Genomic DNA, 27,790 nt, shown 5'->3' with positions numbered 1-27,790 from the left:
ACAATGTAGAATGAGGAAAAATGTGGAAGATCAGATGTTAGTACTCAGCCGTTACTGTACAAGCTGCTGTCTTTCACTCGTTATATTTTTCTTACCTTTTTCCCCCCTTATTTCTCATATGCAATTATTCAGGAGACGTCCATTCTTCTGATTTTTCTCAGCCTTTGCTTTCTATTTTCACTGTCCTCATTATATTACGGGTCTTCATCCTTGGTCATCTGGAGTATTTCAGTAGCATATTAGTGGACCTTAATTCCTTACTTTCTCCCGCTTCCATCCTGTCGTCCTCTGTGTTGCTGATAGGTAAATCTTAGGCATAAATTTGTTCATGTCCCTTCTATGGTTACAGCTCTTCAATGGTGCCCTACCAAGTAGCATTGAAACTTCATAGCCTGCCATTCCAATCTTACACAAGTCTGGGATTACAGTAATTTTCCAGCCTTATCTTAGATTACAATTAACTGCACCCAGATAAGAACATTCGCAAACACCCAAAGAAATATTGCATTTTCCAGTTTTTGTTTTTGCTTATTGTTCTGATCTCTTGGAATGTCCTAATTATATTCTATGAGTTAAATTTCTACCCATCTTTTAAAATCCAATTGCAATGTCACATCTCTTTTCTTTTTCAGGAACCCCTTCTTCCATAGTCCTGGTAAATACTGAATTTCCCTCTAGAAATTCACATGACTCTTCGTACTTCTATTGCCCTTGTGTGTGGGGTAAGGATAAGACCAGTTGGGCAAGATGAATAGGACCTATATATCATTTCATTAGAAAAGTGAATTTTTGGTTATATGTCACATAGAAAGTGTGTGAGTAAGGCAGGAATCAACTTAGGTCCTCCTGATTCAAAATGCAACTCTAAATCAACTATAATATATTCCTTATTTCTTACAAGTTATCATTTTTATTAAATTGTGTATTATTGAGTATTAAAAGCAATCACTCAATAAACATTTATTAAGCATTTACTATGTTTTAGGTCAGAGATGTCAAACACTGTACTCATTTAAAAATACTCCTGCTAAAACCAGATAAAATGAAATTGGGAAATATTTAACAAAACAATGAATAATATTGCTTTTTTTTTTTTTGGTAAGGCAACTGGGGCTAATTGACTTGCCCACAATCACACAGTTAGTAAGCGTTATGTATTTGAGGTCAGATTTGAACTTTGGTTTTCCTTACTCCAGGGCCAGTGCTCTATCCACTGCACCACCTAGCTGCCCCTCATATTACATTTTAAAACTAAGTCACTATGCAGACCCTTATGTACAGATTAATGAGGTCACCCCCTTTTTTTCTTATTTGAGTTTGACACCATTGTTCTAGTTTTTTTTGTTTGTTTGTTTGTTTTGCTAAGCATTGTAGATATAAGAAAAACACAAGAACAGTTTCTGCCCTCTATGTGCTTATACTTCAATGGGGGAGGGAAATATTTAAATCAGAACATACAAGATAAACAGAGAAAATGGTTATTGCTGGGCCACGTCTGCAAGCTCCATGAGAACAAAGACCATATTATAGCTTAGTATTCCCCAGGTCATTTATGTCCCCCAAGACTCAGCATAAGGGAATGTACACAATAGGTCTTTGATAAACATTGAGTTAAAATTGAGTTGAACATTATTATTCCTGTAGACAGAGGCTAGGCTAATCCTGGGCCAGATTAGTAAACTAACTAAATTTTTATTTGATCCAAATAAAGACTCTTTGCCTCCTCTTCCTTACTTAAATTCTACTCCCTTACTAAGACAGCAGAAAAAAAAATAGTATTTATATCTCTATTGAGGAATAGATGAGGATCAAGAAATTTACAAGACAGATGTTCAGGGTGGGTGGGATGACAGAAACTGAACATCAGAAGTCCTTGATTCTTTTTTTTCTATTTTCTCTGCCAAAGAAAGTGGCCTTTAGATAAGAAAAGAAAGTTAAAAATGAGTAATGAGGACCAGTTCAATTGAACAAATATCTATTAATCAACCATTATGTGCAAGGCATTGTGGTAAGCACACATATGAAATGGTCCCTTAAGGGTTTTAGATGTTACAATGTGTGTACATAACCAAAATCTCATACCACATACCAAGATATTGTCAAAGTGGGTACATGATTTAGACAGAAAGGTGATATCATAAGCAAATTAAGGGATCATGGGATATTTTACCTAACAGATTTATGGATAAGGGAGAAATTTACAACCAAACAAGAAGCATGATGCGATATAAAGTGGATGATTTTGATTACATCAAATTAAAAGGGTTTTACAATGCAGCCAAGATTAGAAGAAAAGCAGGGAACTAGAAAAAATATTACAGTAAATTTCTCTGAAAAAAGTCTCATTACTCAAAAATATGATGAATTTTGTGAAATTTGTAAAATATAAGTCATTCCCCAGTTGATAAACGGACAAAGGATATAAACAGGAAGTTTTCAGAAAAATAAATCAAAGTTATTTATAATTATAGGAAAAATGCTCTCAATCATTATTGATCAGAAAATGAAAATTAAAACAACTCTGAAGTACCACCTCATACCTATCAGATTGGCTCATGTGAGAGAAAAGGAAAATGACAAATGTTAAAGGAGATGAATAAAATAGGAACACTAATGAACTATTGGTGAAGTTGTGAACTGATCCAACCATGCTGGAAAGCAATTTGTAACTATGCCCAAAGGGCTATAAAACGCTTCATGCTCTTTGATCCAACAATAGCACTACTAGGTCTATACCCCAAAGAGATCAAAGAAAAAAATAGACTTACATGTAAAAAATATTTATATAGCAGTTTCTGTTATGTTTTGTTTTGTTTTCTTTTTGTGTTGGCAAAGGATTGGAAATTAAGGGGATTCCCATCATTTGGGTAACAGCAGAACAAGCTGTGGTATATGATTGTGATGGAATACAATTGTGCTATAACAAATGATAAGTGGGATTGTTTCAGAAAAACCTGGGAAGATATATATGAATGGATACAAAGTGAAATCAGCAAAACAAGGAGAACATTGTACACAGTAACAGCAATATTCTAAGATGATCAACTGTGAATGGATTGGCTGTTCTTAGCAACATAATGATCCAAGACAATTCCCAAGGACTCAGGATGGAAATACTATCCACAGTCAGAGAAAGAACTGATGGAATTTAAATGTAGATTGAAGCATGTGTGTGTGTGTGTGTGTGTGTGTGTGTGTGTGTGTGTGTGTGTATGTGTGTTTGGTCTGCATTTTCTTTTGCAAAATGGCTAATATGGAAATGTTTTGCATGATTAAACATATACAATTTATGTAAAATTGTTTGCCTTCTCAAGGAGCGGGAATTAAAAGGAGCAAGGGAGAGAGCTGTAACTCAATTTTAAAAAAACTTATTTTTTTCTTTACATGTAATTGACAAAAAAAAATTGATTAAAAAAATGTGTGTACATAAATGTCAAGCATATACAAATACAAAGTGATTTTAATAAGGAAAGTGTGCCAATAATTAGGCACGTTCCATAAAGGTCTTTTGTAGATGATGGTATCTGTTCTGTGCTTTAAATAATAATGAATTGGGGTGGGGAGGTGAGGAAAAATGACTATTTCTCTCCTATATTAATAGACAATTATTAAGGGAAGACCCAAGCTGTTTTTCCCTGTGCTATTTCGTTGCCCAGTCTCTCAAGGAGAAGGTTGATGGAAGACAGGATTAACATTCTTTTCATTCTGGTATTGCTACTCTACCCAACTAGCTCAGGCTTGGGTGCAGGATATAGATCCTTTGTCTTCAGTTGACCAAGGCTGGTAGTGGTCTGAGTATAGGAACAGTCTCTGTCCAAGAGGGACAGCATTCCACTCACTGGAGTGGGCTTCCTTCTCTTTGTAAAGTCCACCATTCATTAATTATTAACCAATAAGAGTTGATTCCCACCCTCAGGAACACTACTCCTCAAAAATGTCATATAAGTCATGAAGCCCTCCACCATGAGGTTCTTTGGTCTAAGAGAGTGATGGCCAAATAAATATCCTTTTATTAAAATGTGGGCATTAGTAATAAAATTATTAAATTACCCAGAAATTATGTCTCTCAAACATTTTTAATCACCATGGAGCCGAGGTTGTAGGGGATCATTTGTTTAGCACTTACTATATTTCAAGCATGTTACTAATTGTTAAGCACTCAGAATATTGACCAGATCTCTGATTTCATCTATGTAGGGTATTCCCAGTGAGGAAAAATTCCTCTACTGATATAGGTCAGAACCTGTTTTGCAACTTAGAATCTTGAAGAATAGTCTAGGCTAAGTGAGGTTAACTGGCTTGCGTACAACAACACAACTAATATATATATATTATATATATTATATATATAATATATATATATATATATATATATATATATATATATCAGAATCAAGATCTTCTTAACTCTAAGACCAATTATCTATCTCAGTCTGGATCCTAGTTTGCCTCTAGGTTTTAGTGAACATACAAAAGTGAGGCAATTCCTGTTCTAGTAGGGAACTGGTGGTCATGAAAGATTTTCTTCATTTTTTTTTTTGCTGTGAAGTCACAGGGATGCAGAGTGGAGTCATAGGGGAATTTATTGACACATCTTTCCCAAGAATGATTGTATGAATTGTATTACTATTCCCCAAACTAGAAGTTGAAAATTCAGGGGCCAGAGGAAAGGCAACTATACATGCCTATTGGCAAGGCATGAAAGATGAATGGGAAACAATGGAGTAGGAATCTGTGCAGGACTAGCAAAGGTGATGTTCTGCCAATCAGAGGCTTAGGGAATCAGGTGGGAGCAAGGCTACCAGTTTACAGGTAGAGTATAAAGCTCAGAAGCTTGACAAGCTGGCCAAGAGAGATTGAGGAGAACAGTGAAATTCTATGTGGAAACAGGTGATGGACAACCCAGATCTATGGGAAACAGCTGGTCTAAAGGCAATGGAGAATGGCAAAAGGGTGTTAAACTTACATAAAACTAACATTGGTGAGAGTCAAAGATTTACCAATGATCTGGTAAAGAAAAGATTAAATAACTTGCTCCTTATCCTACAGGCAAGAGGGAAGCACATGATTTGGTTTTGTTTGTTCATTTTTAGTTGATTTGGGGGAAAGAAGAGAGGTAACATTCTCAAATTTGCATTTTAGGTATGTTAATTTGTCACTTGCATGACAGAGATAGAACAAGGAAAAAGCTAGAGGCAAGGTGTTTAGACTTAAGATAAGTAGGGAGGTAGAAGGAAAGCACCTAAATGCCCTGGTGAGCTCAGGGCAGTAGACATAGACAAATTATATTTCAGATTACTGAAAGAGCTGAATACTGAAATTGCTAGCTATTATTTGTGATCTTTGGAAAAGCAAAGAAAATGGTAGAAATGTCACTGAATTGGATGAGAGAAGAAAATGGATCAAAAAACTACATATCAGTGAGTTTCCCTTCAATCCATTGAAGAATCAGGAAAAGGATTATCCAAGGAAAAGTAAACATTTAGAAAAGGTAATGTTGACAAAAAAGAGTCAGAATAGCTTAAGTCATGTCTATTCAAATTTGTTACCTATTTTTTTAGCTGAAAGGATGCCATAAAAAACTGTTTACTTCTATTTTTATTAAAGCATTTTAGAGAATCTGTTGTGCTACTCTTATGGAGGAGATGAACAGAAGTGGGTCAGAAAATAGCATAATTACACTGATTCAGCCCGAGTTAAATGGTTATACCCAAAGATGAGTTAGTAAAGGCTAGTTATCATTTTGAAAGGAGATTTGCAATGGAGGACCCCAGGTATTAATGTTCACCCCAGGGCTATTTAACATATCTGTCACTGACTTGGATAAAATCACATATGGCAGTCTTATCAGATTTTCAAATGGTATAAAGCAAGAAAAAAATGACACATAGCATGATAGGATCAGAGAAAAAAATAATAGGTAAGAATATTGGATTGAAACTCATAAAATGAAATTCATTGGAGATAAATGTGAAGTATTTCACCTCTGTTAAAAGATCAACTTGTCAAGCACCATATTGGGGAAAAGGGATAAAGTTTGAAAGATTTATTTTTTAAAAAACTGGAGTTTTAGTGGACTATTAACTTAACATGAGTCAAATAAATAATATAAAAGCAAAAAAAATAGGTACTAAATTGTTAGCTTGAATCAAGAGAGGAATAATACCTATACTTTGAAGGTATAGATATTTGAGATGAAGCTACATGGCATGCTAAACTTGGAATTAGGAAAATCTAGCTTCAAATCCTGCCTCTGACACTTTTATTAGGTGTATCATCATGTTCAGATCACTTAACTTTTCTACTTTCAGTTTCTTCATGTATAAAATGAGAAAATTGGACCAGTATTGCCCTAAATTCCCTCTCATCTCTAAATCTCTAATTATTTTTTTTGATCTATAGTTCTTCTATGCTATCTCTAATAAATAAACAGAGCTCTTATATTCAGATCTAGGCACAAATTTGAGAAAAGTCCTTAATAAGCTTGGGGATATCTACAGGAGGGTAACCAAGACACTGAATAACCTTGAACTCATGAAAGATGAAGATTGGTTTAAGGAATTAAGGATGTTTAGCTTGTAGAAGAGAAGGCTGAAGGGAAAACAATATCTTTCTTCAGTTATATGTGGATATATACAAATATGTGGGAGAGTGATTCAAAGTAGAAGATCATAGTATCACATATTTAGAGATAGTGAAAAACTTAGAGACTAACTATTCTTTTTCTTTGAAAAAAAAACAGAGCCAAGAACAATGGGCAGAATATAACAGAAATGCAGGTTTAGACTTGATATATCTTAATGTTAGAGTTCTAAAAGGATCATGGATTTAAAGCAGGCAAGTACCTCCTAGACCACCTAGTTTATGATGCTCATTTTCAGATGGGGAAACTGGGACCCAGAGATGTTTCAGATTACTATATCTTCATTTCCCGCTGCTGCTGTATCCTTTGCACTCCTTCAGAATGCCCGCAGAAACTTTGTCATAAGAAACCTCATCATCTTGTAAGATTACTTTGGCTGTGGTGCTCATACCTCATCAGTACTTTCTCCCTCTTTACATGGAAGGCAAAAGAACAAAAAAAAACCTCTTAAAACTTTGATTTAAAGGGGAGACCCCGGCCAACCACCTCCTCATTTTCTACCCAGCTGCAATCTTTTGGCCTTTCCCATTCTACCTCTGGGTTGGGTATCTCCCTTCAATCAACACCATTTTTGTTTGTTATTTTCCCCCTTTAGGTTTTAAGGTCACTGAGAGCAAGGACTGTCTTTCTTCTTCCCATTCACAGCACTCAGTGCAGTGCCTGGTACAAAACAGACATGTAATAAATGTTTATGAACTGATTGAGTAGTGAATCGCTCAAAGTCGTGCAGTCAGTAGGTATCAGAAATGGAATTTGAATCTACATTCTCTGCCACCAGAGGCAGAACCACTTAGATTGCACCACAATGTTGTAATCCTTTTTTGGATTCCCAATTGTTGAGTATGATAAAGAGGAGATTCTTTTTTGGGTAAAATTTGGACCAAATGGTCTCTAAAGTCACTTCCTCTAAGATTATGTGATTCCCAAATTGTATGACTGTGAAGATGTGTCCTGTGTACTTTTAATATTTTCATAACTAAGATAATTGCAAAGACAAATCTCTTAAAGATTTCATAGACATTGGAAACTAAACATTTGGTTGATCAATTACTGACATGTTCTTGGCATACAATTTATGGTAATTCTTGCATCAATGGAATTTCCTCCCTAGTGGTACTGATTTTTTTTTCTGTAAGAATCTGGGTCAGTTTCAACTGTTAAGCCTCACTTCGTTTTCTTAAGTGAGATTTGTTTCATAACATGGCCCATTCCATAGGATATTAAAATGTTAGTATTTAAATGTGAAGATTATATTGTGATCAAGGATGCTATTTAATCATTATTCAAATATAGGTAAATCTGTTTCTTTCAAGGTACAGTTTCTAGTTTCATTGATAAATGCCCTTAGAACAATCTGGCATGGCTTAGCTTTATGCTCACTTAATTTTCCCTCCAAAAATTATTTTTTTCTGTTTTTGTGAAAATGGTACATGCATTCCATTTTTCCTCCTTTACAATATTTGAAACAAGGGAGGAAAAAAATGAAATTGCAGCTAAGTGGAAGTATGGCTCTTTGGTTATGCTTGGAGTAGCAAGGGCAATACTTGGAATGGGTTTCAATATGCAAACAGAAGCAACAAGAAATATTTCACAGATTATTTGGTCATAACACTTGGTAATGGTCATGATATAAGCAGGTTCACATTAGACATTTTGTCTTTTGTGATATAACAATGACTCATGTTGAATTTGTAGTTCATCAATATACCCTTGGTTTTATAGCTATTTTCTATCTTGTTTTTCTTTTTTTTTTTTTAGCTTTGGGATTAACATGAGAATTTTGCTTAATATTATTCACCTACTAGAAAGTGACTATTATTGTACCACCATATATTTAGAGGATGGAGAGGAGCTAAGCCACTTGTGATCAAGTTTCCATGGCTGCATGGAGAAAGAGGCATCATTTTATTCAACATTTACACAAAGTCAATAGACAATGTCACTTCTAGGAAATAGAAGCAATGGGGCATTGTTCCTCCCCAACTCTCACACTCCCAAAACAAAGAAACAAGGTCATTCTTCTGCCTATATCTATGTTGCCTATAGTTCCTCTTCAAATTCTGATGATTCAGTTTTGTTTTCCTTTTCTTCTACTATTTCATTATTTTCTTTTGGTGATGTCATTCATTCATACAGATTCAATTATTACCTCTATGTGTACAGCTTCCAAATAGCTCTACATAAGTATGCAGTGCTGACCCTTAGGCTAAGAAGACCTGAATTCTAGTCTGCTATCTGATATATACTAGCTGTATGACCCTAAATAAGTCACTTATGTTTTCTCAGCCACAGTTTCCTCATCTATAAAGGGGCTTTGATATCTGACTTCTATCTCTAAATCTATGACCCTGTGTTTTCTAACACTGAATTTTTCAGTTGGTACCACAAATTGGCATGTCTAAAATGTCAGTCATTACACTTTCTCATTACATTATAAATTCTTTGAGGGCAAGGCACGTTTCATGTATACTTTTGTAACCTGAGCACTAATATAGTGCTTTGATGTTTGTTGAATTTATTGGAAAATTCTAATATCTTGTTAAAGCTGCTTCTCCCACAGAGAAAAGTAAGTTAGGAATATTTCTGTGCTACAGTACAAAAATGATACACTAATAATGCCTTTAAAAATTGACAGTTTTCATAGTGATGAGAAAATATTTAGTGAACCTCCAGCTAAATAAATTCATGAATGATAATAATTTATATTAACATGTCAAAATATGGGCTCCAAGAAATAATTTGTAAATGATCAGCAAACTTTTCTCCACTCAAATGGATTTGTCATGGCATCAGTAAAAGTGACCTATCCAATGTTCTACATTATTATACACTCAGTACTGCATTTCCTCAAAACTTTGTTCTATGTGCTCCTCTACATTTAACCGCAGGTCCATTCAGCCATCCTGCTGCTTTCCTCACTTTGTGCAGATACTGAGAGGAGTACATGGGCTCTCCAGATGTCATCACTTGATTTTGACATGTGATCAACCCTTCCTTTTTGCTCGTATATTGCTTTGATGTCATTTATCTTTTATTCCCTTCTGTCTATATGCCCATGTTTGCAATGTGTTTCAACTCACCCAAAGCTACATATGTGCTTTTCCTTCATGCTTTGGGTGAAAATCGGTGTCCATTTTTTTTGAGATTATTCTTTTCACTATCTTGTAGAACTGCAAGGGTAATAGCAAAGGATATTGATATTAAAATTATGCACTTAATTTTTTAAAAGGCTTTTCAAAAATTTAGGTTTTAGGAAGTTGGTATGATGTGATTAGGGAAAAAAAAACACAACTTGAAATCAAAACACACTTAATATCTTAACCCCAAGATTCAAACTCCAGGTACCTTAGCAGAATTACTGGGAGTAGGGGAGTCACCGTAGGTCACAAATTTTCATGGTTCAGGGATAATGGCTATATAACTCTGTGGATTCTATTTGCTTAGCCCACAATACAATGTTATGTATAGATTCAATAGTTTGCTTTCCTCCAGCTAGATTCTGTATATCACTGAATGCTCATAGCATATTACTTGTAGTTTTCTGAAAAAGAAATAGGTTCAGAGGTAATGTTGTCCAATTTCCTCACATCATATGAGGAAACTGAGACCCAGATGTTATTAACTCTGAATAAGATGATGCAGCTAGGTAATGCCAATGGTAGGCCTTTTAAGCTAGGTAGTTTTAGTGCCAGTCCAGGGCTGTATTACAATTTCATATTCTATTTTGTATTATTGTTATTTACACTGAATTGAACTGAATTATGTACTTTTCTTATAATTTCAATTCAACAAGCAATTCAATTCAATGTGGATGTTTAAAAAAATTCTATTTTAAAATTCCATTCCGTTTATTTTTTTTTAATTTTAAAAATTTTAAATTAAAAATATCATGGCCCAAACATCCTGTAAGCACTGGGGTTCCAAAAGTCAATAATAAAAATCTCTACCCTCAAGGAGCTTAAATTCTAATGGATAGAGACAACCACTAACTTCTGAGAAGTTCCAGCGAGAAGATACTAGCAATCTTTGAGGAAGAGAGTGGTAAGGTGGGAAGGATAAGGACTTCTTAGAGATAGGGTTTCTATGAGGCAGAGGTAAGGAAGGTTTATATTCCAAGTATAAAAGAGAGTTGGTACACACTTGTGGAAAGAGAAAGATACAGTTTCACAAAAATAACCAAGGTTATGGAACAAGAAACCAAAACAAATTTTATAAAGGATTAAAAACAAAACAAAAGCAAATAAAACAACAACAACAACAAATAATAAGGTCAAATTATGGCCCATGAGAAAAAAAAATCTCTCCTGTATGGTATATAATTTAAATACCAAGACTAGATTTCAAGTACTTGTTGAGGTAGGCTTCCATTTTGAAGATTCAGTCAATTTATATTCTTTACATCAAATTTTAATTAGTATACACTGCTACAACCAAAATCAAACTGCATTTGTAACTGACATCAACCTCTGACCAGGCCTACGTGCTTACGCAGACTTATACATGATTTTGAAGTTCAGAAGCTTACAGCCAACCTGAAGATCAAAGAACTCAGACCTTTAGAAGATCAAGTATTTTAATGTGACCTATTAAATGCCAGTAATTTTGTGCTGTAATAGAATACTAACTCAGCTCTGTTAGTTAACCTAATACAATGTATAAAATACATTAAGAATGATATCCTTTCAAGGACATTGTTGTTTATATGATTATGGGGAGGTAGCTTTGTATAATGGAAAGAACATTTGATTTGGAGTCATAAAAAATGGGTTTAAATCTCAGATCTTCTACTGACTAACACATGACAAATTATTTAACTATAGGTCTGTTTCCTAATATATAAAATGAAGGGGAATGAATAAATCCCCTTTATGATCCCTGTTTGTTCTAAATTCAAAATCTGTTGATCCTCTGTACATTATATATTCCACTAAAATCTGAATTCAGTATCTACATTTATGATAGACATGGCCCTAGGTTCATCTAGAACTGGCCATGGGAGCCATATGCAAGGTTGGATAAAACTTAGAAAGATGGGAAGATTTGTAATATGGACTGATGATCTAAAGTCTAATCCAGATTTGTAGAGGATCATCATCAGGTTAGATTTAGAGTAGGGAAAAAAAAGTTCACACAAACATTGATAAACTGGTGAAGACCCAGAGGAGTACAACCAGCATGGTAAAGCAGCTTGAGTCCATGCCATATCAGGATCAATTAGTCAATAAGCTTTGAGCATCAACTCTTTGCCAGAAAGTATATTAGACACTAGAGATACAATGGTAAAACAAAACAGTCATTGGGGACAGCTAGGAGGTGCAGGGAGTAGAGCTCCAGCCTTGGAGTTCAAATCAGGCCTCAGACACTTGGCACTGACACTTACTAGCTGTGCGACCCTAGACAAGTCACTTAACCATGACTGCCTCACCAAAAAGACAAAAAAAAAAAAGAACCAATCCTTGCCCTCAAAGAGCTTAAATTCAAATGAGGGAGATTATGTACACATATTAGGATCAGTTGAAGGAAATGGCAATGTTCAGTTTGAAGAAAAGACTTTGAGGGGTGGGACATCATAGCTGTCTTCAAGGATGTGAAGGGCTGTAAAGTGGAACAAGAAATAGACTTGGCTCCAAATGGGAAATAAACCCTAGGAGTGATAGATTTAAGTTTAAAGAGGCAAATTTAGGTCTAATGTAAGGAGGGAACAAACCAGCAGTTTGGTGGTACAGTAGATAGAGTACCAGACCTGAATATCGAAAGACTGATCTTCCTGAGTTTAAATCTGGACTTAGACACTTACTAGCAGTGTGGCCCTGGGCAAGTCACTTAACCCTGTTTGCCTTGGTTTCCTTATCTGTAAAATGAGCTGGAGAAGGAAATGACAAATCACCCCTGTATCTTGACCAAGAAAACCCCAAATTGGGTCATTAAGTATTGGACGTGACTGAACAACATCAAAGTAAAAAATAAAACAAAACTAATGAAAGTTCTTAACCATCCCAAAACACATTGAACTGTCTCCAGAGGTAATGAGTTTGTTTTCATTGGAGATTTTTAAGAAAAGGCTGGACGAAAAGGTAAGCTGTCAAACAAATCCTTCTTTTTGCCTATGGGTAAGTTAGATAACTTCTGATGTTTCTTCCAGTTCTACAGGATAATCAATACATTTGAAGACAAATGACCGGTACTTCAATCACTCAAATTTCATCATTGTCATTTAGTTCACATGTGACCTTAACAAGTCACTTAGATTTCCTGAGCCTCAATTGCCTAATCTGTAAAATAAAAGGGTTGGGCTAGATGACCTTTAATGTCTTTTCCAGCAAGACATAGAAAGGTAACTATTTGTGTTGGTAAAGAGTTTACCCCAATGATGAAATAAAATATCTTGAAATATTACAGCAAAGGATAGCATTGCATAACATAAATTCAATGTATTTTTCAAATGTTAGATCACCAAAACTTCTTACTTGAGGGTTAAGAGAGCCATAAGATTTCCAGAACATGTATTCTTTTAAATGCAGCTACCCACATCCTTACGGGTATTCATGTGCTTAAGCATATTCCCCCTTATTTGAAAATCTGCATTGGTTTCCCATAAAACTATTGATTTTAAAGGCTTGTTATCCACTTATAAAGCTCTTAATGGCTTTGGACCAATATATTTGTTGGATCTTTTGTCTCTATGTGTCCCCAGTTGCTCATTGAGGTCACAATCAGCAGGCTATTTAGTCTGTCCAAAGTATAATCTCAAAACCCCTGGAGTGGAGGCTTTTAGGAAATATGTTCCTTGACTGTGGAATGTAGTTCCAATTTTGATTTGTTATATCCCATCTGTCTGCACTTAAAATGAAACTAAAGACATTTCTATCTTGATGCACTTAAAAACTAGCATTATTATTATTATAAAATTCTGTCTTTATTGTTCCAATATGTGCATGTCTTTGAGAAAGTATAGAGATACAGAACATACTCCATTATTTAATCATTATATTTATTATTTTGTTTGTTTGCTTGTCTTGTCTGAACCTGGAGAGGTAGTATAGAGAAGTGGAAAGAGATCTGGGCCCAGAACCAGAAAATTTTGAATCAAATTCCAACCTTGCTATTGCCTGCGTATTTGATTTGCACAAATCGAGTAACATCTATATAATGAAAATGTTGGATAAGATGACCCTTAAAGGTACTTTTAGTTCCTAACAGATGATCCTATGATCCTGTAATTTAATTAGTTAGGGCACAGGGGTGGGGAACCTGAGGTCTTGAGGCCACATGTGGCTTTCTAGGTCCTTGGGTGTGGCCTTTTTCCGGAGTCCAAGTTTTGCAAAACAAATACTTTTATTAAGGGGATTTGTTCTGTGAAGTTTGGATTCAGTCATCTCCCAGGGATTCTGTCATGAAGGCAATGCTGCTATTTCTTCCTCCTCTTCATCCTCCTCTACCTCCCTTCCATGTCAGGTGTCATACTCTTACATGTGAGTGCTCTATCCAAAGGAATATAAACTTTGAATGTTTATATCTTACAAGGTATCTTGGAGTTTAGGGGCTAGGTTTGTTTTGTTTTGCTTCCCTATTTATTTATTCTATCACTGTTTTTTTTTTCTTTTGTTTCATGGAGCTTTTATTTATTTCTTGAAACATAGCTCTGAAAAACCAGACTTCATTAAAGCCCATAGGGTTCCAAATATAGCTACTTGACTGTGCCTTAAAACCCAAATCACTCTGGGTTTCACTGATTGGTCAACAACCTGTCCCAGCCCAAGCCTCATTGTTTGGGTTCTGATGGCTCACAGTGAGTATAAATAACAATAATTTCTGTTCTGGCCAGAAACTCTGAGCCTTCCTCTCTCAGACTGATTCTTTTATTCAGGCAAACTGGGCCATCTTTTGCCTCAGTCGTTACCTAGCCTTCAATTATCAAATGGGGGTTACCTCAGACACACTGAGACCTGGGAAAGAACTAAGCTTAAAAAGGTCAAGGTCTTCCACTGCCTCCAGGGCTATCACCAGTCATCTTGACCTATGTCTTGCCAGTGGATTTTAATAATTATGGAAGAAAGAGTGAGACAGATAATTTTGCACAGCCCCTGTCTCACTTAAATCCAATTCACTTGCAAGTCAAGATATCACTTTCCTGACATCACTGGTCCTCTTCAAGAACAAAGGATGAACAAGAACAGAAACCTGTTAAAGAGTAGGATGAGAACCCATTCCTTTCCATGATGTGGCACTGATTAACAAAATAGACTAACATTAAAAGTGTTAATTTTATATCCCCCAAAGGATTACTACCTCCCACCCACCATATTTTCTTTCTGAAATTATTATCCTGGGTGTCTGGAATTTAGGTGTCTTTGGACCAGGCAGGCAACCAAGTTCCAAAGATAATGCAATGTGTGAAACTGCTTGCCACCTAAATCCCCCAAATTCCATCTGCTTCTAGCAGAAACTTCTTGGTTGTCACAGTCAAGATTTACCATAGAGAATGGTGAAACCTGAAAGGAAATAAAAAGTTTACATAATAGCCCTTTAACCTCTGTGCATCTAAACTCAGAGTAGAAAATGGAAGAAATTACTCAAAAGTACTTTTTTTTGCTAAAATTTCTTTGTATATTATCTGTATTTTTCTCCATTTATATGCATGTTTTGTCCCCAAGTAGAATATAATGCCATTAGGACAAGAATTATTTCATTTTTATCATTATATCCCCAGTCACTTATCCATTGTTGGCACTTACACATGTTTGAATTGAATTGGAGAGGAACTCAGAAAATTGGGTAACTCTGTCTTTCTCTTTATTGTCTAAATATTTGCCTTCAGCTTACACTTAATAGGAAGATTCTATTGTTTGAATAGAGTAAGTTGTTGTTAAGTCCCTTTTTTTTTGTCACATCCAACTCTGTATGGTCCCAAGGGGGTTTTCTTGGTAAAGATAATGCAGTGGTTTGCCATTTTCTTTTCTGGGTTCCTCATTTTATAGTTGAGAAAACTGAGGCAAACAGAGGTTAAGTGGCTTGTCTAGGGCCACACACCTAGTAAGTGTCTGAGGCTAGATTTGAATTCAGGTCCTTCAGACTGCAGGTCTAGTGCTGCTATCTACTGTGCTGCCTAGTTGCCTCAGCTCAAGTAACCATAGACAAAACACAATCCATACCAGAGACTGAGGTGAGAGATCCTTGAGACTCTATTTTTTAACCTGTAGAATAGGAAAACAAGAAAATCTGACATCCATGATCTTCTGATTAATCCCAGGCTTGATTACTGTTCTCTGAACTTGGTGCTCCATCTGCCTCCTCTATGTCTTTGCACAGGCTTTCCACTCCTTCATTCTCCAATGCTAGAAAGAAGGGAACATGACATATTTGTATAGCTCCTACTACATGCTAAGCACTGTGGCAAGGGCTTTAAAAATATATCATCTCATTTAACCCTCACAACAACCCTGAGAGGTAGGTGTCAGTATCTCTATATCACAGTTGTGGAAACTGAGGCAAATAGAGGTTGAGAGTTTTACCAAGAGAGCATCAACTAAGTGTCTGCAGGACACTTTGGTTTGAACTCAGATCTTCCTAGCCCCAGGCCCAGCTATCTCTCCTTTATATCATCAGCTGCCTTAATTCTACAATGTATTACATTCTCACCTCTGCCTCTGAGAACTTCTTTTTCTTTACAATTTCAGGTAATGTGAGGATTTCCATGCCAAACTTTTCCTTATGAGTACTTTCTCCCTTCTACAAAAATATTGTTTCTATACACATTAGATAAGATTTTATAATGTCCAGTAGAATAAAAGCTCTCTGAGGGCAAGTAATGTTTTCTTTTCTGCCTTTATAGTTCTTATGATTAGGATAATGTTTACATATAGTAGGCATTCAATATTTTTAATTGAATTTAATTTAACTTAAGTAATGTCTTTTTTCTCAAACTGTCATGCACATGACAATTTTCAGTTTATAACCTCTTTACAGAATATTAGCTCTTTGTAGACAGGTATGATTTTTTCCATCTTTATATACTCATTACCTGGAACAGCGCCTTGGTCATAGTATATGTTTAATAGATGATTTTTTAAAATTATTTTAACCCTAATGAAGCAAATTAGGGTTCCTTCAAGTAAACTACCCAGTTCTTCCCTTTAGTTTGATATGTTGGTTTTCTATTCCTTTCCTCCCACTATTTTTTTTTTTCCTGTGCAAAACTGATAATCATATCTATAAAATTGAGGTCCTGGGTAATGGTGAGCTTATTATGAGTGCTGGTCATTCATACTTTCATTCTTTATTGTGCTACCTTAATGTGGATGGACCTTATTGTTTTAGAGGTATTTTGCAGTTAGGAATATTTTACATATGGATACAGAAATACGTAAGCAAAATTTCTTGTTCCTACTAGCTTCAAAGGAAAAGTTTGGGAATAGTTTGAAGAAAATGTGTCAACAAAGTGACATTGGCTTTTTGAAACCCTCCCTATCTTTTAAGACAAAACTCAAAGGTTATTATCTTCATAAGGCATTTCCTAATTGTTTGCCCCATAACACTTATATAAAACATAATTTCTTTTAACTGACTTTTCAAGCCTTCCACTACTGAACTCCAATCTGCCTTTCATGTCTTATTTCATAGTTCTCCCCTTCATGCCTCTAAATTATATCCAACGATCCATCAATATTGCCCTGTATCCCCTTGCCTCTGTTTTTCTTTGTTTGTTTTATTTTGTTTTTTAAGATTCATCACTTTATCCATGTGATTACTCCCTGAACCAAAGAAGGTTAAAATGATTTCACAATTTGCCATGGCCTAAAATTTTATCACCTGGCATTCCACCTTCTATGTATTCCTTCTGTTCTTCCCAAGCAAAGTCCTTGAAGGGAAGCATGCACATCTTTGTTCAAACTGTAATTTTCAATTTGCTAGAGCCTACCAAGAGCCTGTGTTCCATGGACATAATCTTGGAGGACTTGAATCACTTTCCTATTATGTAAGTCATTGTTGTTGTGTTTGAATGGGTGGGGCAAATTATGCACCTAAGAAACACAAATGGAATTAATATGAGAAGTTACTTTCATGAGGAAATTTTTTTTTGGATTTTTTTAAATGGTGATTTTTTTTTATTTTTAGATTTTTTTTTATTCCAAGAAAGTATTAATTACAATCACTATACCTGTGACAATCTACTATTTATTAGTATTTTAAATATAGTTCATATTTACTAATTGTAGGGAAGTTGTTCAAGTCTTAGTGCTTGTTGACCAGGGAAAGACATTAGTAGTCATTATAGAGTGTTCAAATATGAGAGAGTTGTGCTGAGCCCACCACTCTACCCACTCACATCCGAACTGGATATTTTCTAACAGGAAAGGGTATTCAGAAAAAAAAAAAGTGAAATAAATAGTGGTGGAGAGTTTCTCAGCATGAAAATGGTTTTGAAGAAAGACTGATAATCTTTCACGACATGGGTCATCCTTGTAAAGATTCAAGAAAACATTGGCTTCAAATGCAGGCCTTTGGAGCAATAGCCACATTGCATCTTCGTTCCTTTTATGCCTCTTCTCTTTTCTCAGTACTAGTCTGTCTCTCAACAGTACTAGGAAAAATAACTGAGGCAAAATACAATAATTTATTAATTTAGCCACCCAAAGTACCACAGAGAGTGAGAACTTTTTCAAGAAAGTATGGCTGCAGGCCCTAACTGTGGTTTAGGGAAGGAAAGGCTGGCCTGAGGTTGAGCAAGCAGAAAGAATTCAGAAAATAACAGTAAGGAGGACCTAAGCTCAGGGCAACATTACCCACAAGTCCGGACTAAAACTTGATTATTATAATAATAAGCTGCTAAAAATAAAATAAAATAAAAATGATTAAGCAAAGGAAAAAGAACTAGACCATAGATATCTACTTTGGTATAAAAGAAGATCTGGATTCATATTCAAGAGGAAGTTAGTGAGGTTAAAAAAAAAAAGCCACTACTACCCCAAAGAGTAACGTCAAATGGCCACACACACAAAAAGAGTTTTCAGAAGAAATTAAAAAGGAATTCAAAAATCAAATAAGAGAGATTAAGGAAAAAAATAGGGAAAAAATAAAAGCAATCCAAGAAAAGTTTGAAAAAAATGTTAACCAATTTTAAAAAAATATACAAAATCTTAAGGAAGAAAAAAAAGTTATTACATGCTCAAAGTTAGCCAGTCAGTTGAAAAAACATTAAGTTCTTTCCATGTACCAGTGTATTAATGAGGTATAACAAACATCAAAAACATAAAAAACATGGTCTCTGTCTCCATGGGGTCACATTATAATGGGAAAACCAATGTGCTTACTCTTATGTAAACTACATGACAGAGAGACACAGAGACAGAAACAGAGAGAGAGAGAGAGACTAACAGCTGGAGATGAGGGGATAAGAGTGAGAGGAGGGGCAAGAGTGACAAAAGCATGCTGTAGAAAGAAGGATTTGAGGTGATTCTTGAAGGAGGACTGGGGAAGTCAGTAATTAGCCAAAATAGAGACCACTGCCGGCATGGGGGAAAGCCAGTGAAAAGGCATATAATCAGAAAGTGTAATGTCATGTGTGAGGAGCAGCTAGAAAACAGCTGTTTTGTTGTACATATATATATATATATATATATATATATATATATATATATATATATATATATATATATATATATATTATATACATATATATATATATATACATATATATATACACACACACACACACACACACATACATATACATACATACACACACATATATACACACACATATATAAATACATACATACATATGTATATATGTGTATATATACACATATATGTATATATACATATATATGTATGTATATATACATATATATATTTTTTTCTTCTTTACTAGGCAATATGGCCTCTTTTAGGCACAATCATATATCTTATATGATTTCAAAGGAACTAGTATTGAGTTCACAAAATTTTGACATGTGTGCATAAATTCATTATGAAACCACTGATCATATTGGAAATTAAGTGCATCTTTGAAAAACAGTCCATTTTTCTAAGTAGGCTTAATTATAGCTCACAGGTTTTATTTAATAGGGGTTAAATCAGGCAAACCATAAAGTCACTGAAGTATATTTATCAACACATCTTTGATAAATTCCTTAACCTTTCATAACCTATGATATGGTACAATGTCACATTGAAGTATTCCATCTCCATTGGGAATTTCTGTAATTCCAGGACGATTTACTTTTCACCATATGAATGTATGTTTATCATTCCCTCAGTAGATACAAGATTTCTAGGCCCACTAGAAGCAAAATAATCCCCTCCAATATTGTTTTGGTGCATGTATAATTCTGAGGAAGATGCCCACATTTACAGAATCTCCTACATCTTACAAAAGGTTTAATGGAGCCTTAAAAGAAATACAGTATCATCAATAAAAATACCTTTTTGTGCACTTTAGTACCCTGGTGCTTGATGATTTTTTTTTCCTTCTAGCAACAGTTAACAACTTTTCTTTACTAGAATTCTTGCTAGTCTTCAACCTTCAAGAAGCCTAGGACATGCTGTAGGGAATTCAAATAGAACCTTTGCATATTCCAGGACCCTCTGAAGGTTCCTGACTTCTTTGAGGATCAGTTAGGCTATTTTAAAGTTATAGTTTATCAGTTGTGAGTTTTGTTGTTTATTTGTGTTCATTTGTTTTTGCCTGTAATTTCCTTTATGGTTTAATATGAATGATCTCAATTCATTATGAGCTTTAACGTCCTTGAAACACTCAGTTTCCCATACCAACAGCAACTGTTTTATCTCTCACAATCAATGAAGTATAATCTTTGAAAGTCACAACTTTTACTCAATTTCTGGGAGCAACACCCATTCTTAAAAGCAAGGGAATTAAAAACACATCTAATGAGAGCAATAGCATGTATAGAGTGTGTCGAGGATTCAGTTGACAGAGAACTGACTAAAAACAGAGAAATGAATTCAGTGATATTATACATGCTCAGGGTCAGAGTCCTGAATCAACCTAGTGTCAGCAGAAAACACACCCATTCCCATAAAATAAGATCATATTAAATTTATTGCTTATCCTTCGAAAAATTGTCAGAGCTGCCTATTGATTGAGATAGATACATAGACATATAAATGAGAGAGAGAGAGAGAGAGAGAGAGACAGAGAGAAACAGAGAGAGACAGAGAGAGAATATCTAACCATCCTTCTCCAAAGAAGCTGTCTGGAAGTGATCATGAGACTGGTGCACTGTTCTCTTTCTTCGAGAAGGGGACGCCATACTAAAATTAAATCTACTTTCCTCTCAATTATTTTGTTTTTAAAGCATATTTAGTAAAGAAGTTAACCAAAGTTTAAACATGCAAGTTTGAATCCTTCTCACCAAATGCTAGTTATACAAAAGACCATCACAAATAATGAATAGTTAGTAAATCCATTTATCCAAGCAGATGGCAAACAGAAATCAGAGAGATTCCACAGAATGGGATAAACCAGAAAACACATGAGTCAATGATATCTTTATATGAGAAAGAACTGTTATCTTGCTCATTGAAAATATAAACCCCAACCTCACCCAAGAATAAACCTTTCCAATGCTTTAGTCTCAAAGTTGGAAATAGACTTCCAGAGTTCCACATGTTATATTGGAACCAGGAATGATGACGATCACAATGATGATAATGATGATAATTATCATTTATATTGCTGCTTTAAGGTTTGAAAAACACTTCACATATTTTAACTCTTTTAGTAACCAGGAAGGTAAGATCTACTTACAAGTTCTGGTTAACCCACCAGTAAGGTAAATTCAGGCTAGGCTCCCTGTGTTATTTGTGCATTTTAAGTCTTTTTAAGTGAGATTTTCTTATAAAGTTTTGATAACTTTATTTTATTAAAACATTAAGTACCATATATACATATATTGTTTCTGTTAGTTCCTGTTTCATAAACTGAGGAAAATTAGTATTATATTGCTCAATAACTAATATTACCTTGTGGTTCATCCTTTTCCTTGTTCTAAAGGCAGGCAGCTTCTGAAGGGTGTGAGTAAGTAATGGGATCATTTTTAGCCCCCAAGACATCAACTTATTAACCAGCCTAGGTTGGGCCCCTCCCAAGTGAGATTCTCACTTTTCTTTACCCTTTAGACAGGGAACCACTTGAACTAGTTTTCCCCAGGGAACAAGTCTGCAGGCTTTCTAATCAAGGTGGGAGGAGACTTGGTCTTCAATAAGGAAGCCAAATCTGGGGAAAACCTGATTGAGATGGTTTTTATTTTTCTACCCAAGATTCCTAGAGGCAGCTGGGCCTCATGAAGCAGCCAGCATTCCTTAAGAATCAGAGAGGGGTATCATCCACACCTGAAGACCAACCTACCTACCAATCAAGATTGCCTTATGTTCAATTGATAACTGTCTTGCCAATGAGAAGGAAGACACACCTGGGTGTAAAGTGCTCTGTGAATTCACTCACAGTCTTTGGTCACAGAGATCAAGGATGAATTTTTTTGGTTCCTTCTAGCCTAATTAATAAATTGATAGATGATGCCCTGAACTTTGTCTCAGAATTTCATTCAGTACAAAACTCTCAATCTTCTCTTTGTTAGGTCCTAAAAAAGAAACTTAGGAACCAGAAAAATGTGTTGGGAAGAAAAAAGATGAGATTAAAATAGTATGTTTGGGAGATGGGAGATATATTTATTGAAAAAATAGGAAAGACATTAAATGAGGTGTTCTTTGGTTCTAAGCACAGTACTTCTAGCCAATCAGGGCATATGACACAGAAAGAATGCAATTGATCACTCAAATATGGCCCTGTGTCCTGCTGAGGCCCTGGGCTGCAAGGATATATAGTAAGTCACTTTTTCTTTCAATCTTTCTCAGCGAGAGGCAGCTAGTTTTTTCGCTCAGCAAGCAACACACAGCATGGGAGGCTTTGAACAATCCTGCACTGCAGGGAATGTTTTGCAGAAACTGCATGACAAGATTGCCAAAAGGATTACCTCTTAATTTCCTTTGTCCTTGGGTTTATTTCATCTAATAATGGGGTAAATATGGTTCCTTCTGTACTGGAGAAGGAATTTATTCATGAGCCACATTTGATAAAATGCTTTTAAACTCCTTGTTGATCATGATTCTCTAGGGTAACACTTTTTTTATGATTCAGTACAAGTATATTTTTGCTTGACTAGAAACTGTTTACCATGGATGTGGAAGCTGTGAAAAAAAGAATTTACTCTAGCACCACTTTGAATCAGGGATGGTAACTGCTAGACTTTCTTACTTTCTTGTTCAATTCTAGCCACCAAAATTCTGAGAAGGAAATTGATTTGGTAAATAGTATCCCTAGGAAAGCAAATAGAATGGTGACTGGCCTCAACACCTTCAAGATTATATGAGTATTGGATGAAAGAACTTGGCATGTTTAGCTTAAAGAAAAGAAGACTTGGAAAGGGCATGGTAGCTGTATTTCAAATATTTGATGAGCTGTCAAGAAAAAGGGGGCTCTATCTATCTATCTATCTATCTATCTGTCTGTCTGTCTGTCTATCTATCTATCTATCTATCTATCTATCTATCTATCTATCTATCTACCTATCTATCTATCTATCTATCTATCTATCTATCTATCTATCTATCTATCTATCTACCTAATAAGAAGTAGAGTCAGTATGCAAACTCACATCTGTAGCTTCTCAGCACTCCATCTCCCATCAGCATGCCTTTGTACTTGCTGTCCCCTATGTATGGACTTCTTTACCCTTGAACTTCTGTCTCTTGGTTTTCCTGACCTCCTTTTAGACTCAGCTAAAATACAGCCTTTGACAGGAGACCTTTCCCAGACTCCCTAGCTGCTGCCTCTTCCCTCTAAGATTTCTTTCCATGTACTCTGCATACAACTTGCATGTGCTTAGTTTTTTACATATTGTTTTTTTTTTCAATCAAATGTGAGTACCTTGAAGGCAGAGAGTGTTTTTGCTTTTTTTCTTTTTTCTATCCTCAGCACTTAGCACAGTACCTGGCACATTGCTGGTACTTTATAAATGCTTGTTGACTGACTTCCAAATCAAAGTTCTTTCTTCTTGTAGTGAATGGTATTGAAATATAAACATATGAGTATCCCCCTTGCAGATGTTCTACAGTAAAGGTTAGATGACATTTAATCAATAAACATTTATTAAGCTCCTACTGTGTGCCATGTACTGCACTAAGCATTGGGGATTGTTGTTTTTGTTTTTGTTGTTTATCCTTTGTTTTCAAAGAGCACCAATGACATCATGGGGTGATATCTTCACTTGCATGTGAATTGGATTTGAGCGAGACAGAGTTGTACAAAGTCATCAACCTCACTTTCTCTTCCAGAGGCAAGACATAAGTCAAGAAGACTGGTCATGGCCTTGGATGTAGTGAATGACTTTGGTGCCTTTGATGTCTGACCAAACTCTAAGCACTCCACAGTGCCTGCTTTAGACATCTTCATGACCAGTAGAACCAATTGTTCCCATATGCCCATTCCACCAGGGGAAATGTTAACATGCTTAGGGTAGACATCACCCTAACTCACTGACAGGTTTGAGACCTGTTGGTCACCTTAAACCTAGTTTAGCTTTCTGCTGAGTCAGTTTTTACCAGGGTGTATTCATTGCTTATACTAGAGCTTCTTGAAACCACAGGTGAGAGGTGTGTGAAAGGTTGACACTAATGTGTCCAATAAAGTATGCACTAAAGTGAATAAACAGCCCCGAAAAGTGTTCTGAAATTCTCGCACCAGAGATGCTAGTCCTCCCTGGACATCCCTAAACCCCATATGACACCAGTGTAATGAAGTTATCTCAACACTCATATACCAAAAGCTTCCTGTAATGCCAAATCAAATAACAAAGAAAAAAAACAAGGAAAAATAATTTTCAGTTGGATATTATGACTGAACCAAATCCTAGTACATTTGGGTTATGTTTATGTGAACCTGGGGGAACAGACCATAGCACTGGAAAATTGTTTTGTTGTTCAGTCATGTCCAACTCTTCATGACCCCATTTGGGGATTTCTTGACAAAGGGAGTTGTTTTCCATTTCCTTCTCCAGGTCATTTTCCAGATGAGGAAATTGAGGCGAACAGGGCTAAGTGATTTGCTTAGGGTCACACAGCTAGTAAGTATCTAAGGCCAAATTTGAACTCAGGTCTCTTTGACTTTAGGCACAACACTCTATACTGTGTTCCACCTAGATGCCCTGGAAAAATAGGTCCCCACAATTCTCCAATTACAGTGCTACTGACTAATTTAGATTATTCTATAAGAGTAATGTTGGACATGATATAAAGATTTAGAATTTACAAAGCACTATATTACAAAATCTCAAGTGATCTTGACAACAAGCTTCTGAAATAAGTACTGCTGTTATTATCACCCAAGTATGCAGGAGAAAAGACTTATATTCATAAAAATAAACCTAAATATTGGCTTCAATGTCTAAGGATTTTGGTTCTATCCCAGCTCTATTTCTTATGGATCACATAACCTTAAGTAAGCCACATCAGCTTTCTAGGTTCCGTTTTCATGACAGCACTGGAAAATAAGTCCGCAAAACTTGTCGTGTTGTAGTCTAAATGAAAAGTAATGGAGTCAGAGTAAATGTCCTCTTAAGAATCTTTCAGACTTAATTATATGATCCAAGATAATGTCATCAGTGGAGTTTGAACCCACAGTCCTCCTAAATCCAAGTCCAGGGCACTGCGGCTTTTCCTAACCCTTCCATCTGCTAGCATCTTTTCCTCTGAGGTTACTTTCCATTAATCCTGTATGGATGTATCCTGTATTAACCTGTTTATGTGTATATATTTTTCATTCATTTGTATGTAAGCTGCTTGAGGGCAGAAATTTTTTTTTCTTTGAATTCCGAATACTTACCAAAAGCCTGCAGCATATAGCAAGCTCTTAAAAAATCATATTGACTGATTGATTTCGATGCATCAGACTGTGAAATAGTTCCTCAATAGCAATCTAGATAGATGAAGTGGCTAGTCCATCACAAATCATCCTGTAAAGTTGCTCAAATCATCAGTCTTTTATTTGCTGTATAGATGGGAAGTCGCTGATGCTAAATTAATGATATACATTGGTGGAGGGAGTTTGCGCTCCGGTGAATACCTTGCATCAATGAAATGAGAAGTCTGGGTCCCCCATCCGACAGAATCCTGCCCCCTTAAAAAAGATAACTCCTGCTCTGAGATTTCTGCATAACACATCCAGTTATTCCAGTTGTGTTCATAATTCAGGAGCACAATGGGATCAATTTTTACACAGGCTATCCTATGTAGATGAGAGTGAATAATCCATCATGCTATGCAATATCACTAAAATCTCAATCAAAATAGTCAATGCATTTTCTTGGAGTGTTTTCTCACTGAGTGATGCGTTAGAATTCTCTTCAGTATTAGGTTAGTTTAATCTTTAATATGCTAAGTCATTTTATTTTTCCACAGAGCTTATCTGGAGTATTATTGTCTCATTACATTATATCCTCTTATTCATCTTCCATCTGCTTATATTGTTTTACTTTTTATAATCTGTCTTATCTTTTCGCTCTTTCTGACTTGAAATTTTATCTTTTCTTGATATCTTATAACACACACTTTATTGCCTCTGCAAGAAAATAAACCAGGTGTCACCTTCTTCAGACTTTTAATGTTGGTGGAATATTGTATTAGTACTATATTAATATTGTATTAGCTAATTCAGTCATTTGTTTAGGTGATGGCAGGAATGAACCTAGGATGCTCGATTCAGAGCTTCTCTGCTTAATGAGAGGTAGCAGTGGATAGAATGTTGTATATGAAGTTGGGAAGATTTGGATTCAGTTCTGAGCTTTGGCATTTACCGTCTAGGAAACCGTAGGCAAATTATTTAACTTGTCTATGTCTCAGGCTATCGCCTTAAACTTATGCACTAAGTCTGTGGCATTGTATTTGATGTTGGTGGAAGACTCTCATGCTATAGGAAATCACAGATTTCTTGTAGGTTTTTTTTTAATCAAGCTAATTTATCAGAATTCACTATGCTTAATGCAAAAATAAATTTTGGATAAAATAAATACCACACCCCAACAAAATCTGGTCCACTTTCTCACCTGTGTGAATAAATAGCATTTGATCCTAAGCTACTTGAGGCTAGAGGCTGTCTTTTGCTTTTTTCTAACCCTAGCAATTAGCATAGTGTCTAGCATACAGTAGGAACTTAATAAATGTTTATTGCTGTTTTCATATAACCCATCTCTACTTAAGGGAAAAAAAATGTACACAGTTCATGAATTTTAGTTGTTGCTGATTAGTCATTTCAGCCTTGTTCGACAATTTGTGATTTCATTTGGGGTTTTTATGGAAAAGATACTGGGGTGGTTTGCCATTTCCTTCTCCAGCTCATTTTACAGATGAGAAAACTGAGGCCAATAGGGTTAAGTGACTTGTTCAGAGTCACATAACTAATAAGTGTTTGAGGCCAGACTTGAACTCAGAAAGAAGAATCTTCCTGACTCCAGGCATGACACTCTGTATAATTCACCACCTAGGTGTCTATCTTTTAGTAGAATAGCAGTATATTCATATATAAAGTACCCTATATGTGGAACTTTATACATACATACATACATACATACATACATACATATATACACACATACACATACACATATATACACACATATATATACATACATATATATGTATGTGTATATGTGTGTATGTATATGTATGTATATATTTATGTATGTTGTAAATGTGTATATATGTCATATATACATACGCACACACATATGTATGTATGTATGTATATGTGTGTGGGGTGTGTGTGTGTGTGTGTGTGTGGTGTGTGTGTGTGTGTGTGTGTGTTTATTCCCAGATTTAGAACAGGAAGAGAAATCAGAGACTATCTAGCCCATCCCCATTTTAGAGATGAAGAAACTGAGGCCCAGGTAGATTAAATGACTCATGGAAGGTCACAAAATAGTATCAGAGCAGGGATTTTAACCAAGGTTCTCTGATTGTTTACCAGTGTTCTTTATACTACATTATATATGTTATTTTGTTGTCATATAATATTTTGCAATCAATCTTTTCTTTTTCTTAACAGAACTGTTATTTTATCATTACAGGGATCTC

This window comes from Phascolarctos cinereus, unplaced genomic scaffold (genome assembly GCF_003287225.1).
Source record: "Phascolarctos cinereus isolate Bilbo 61053 unplaced genomic scaffold, phaCin_HiC Scaffold_5;HRSCAF=322, whole genome shotgun sequence".
NCBI lineage: Eukaryota > Metazoa > Chordata > Mammalia > Diprotodontia > Phascolarctidae > Phascolarctos > Phascolarctos cinereus.
This window is presented reverse-complemented; position numbering follows the sequence as displayed.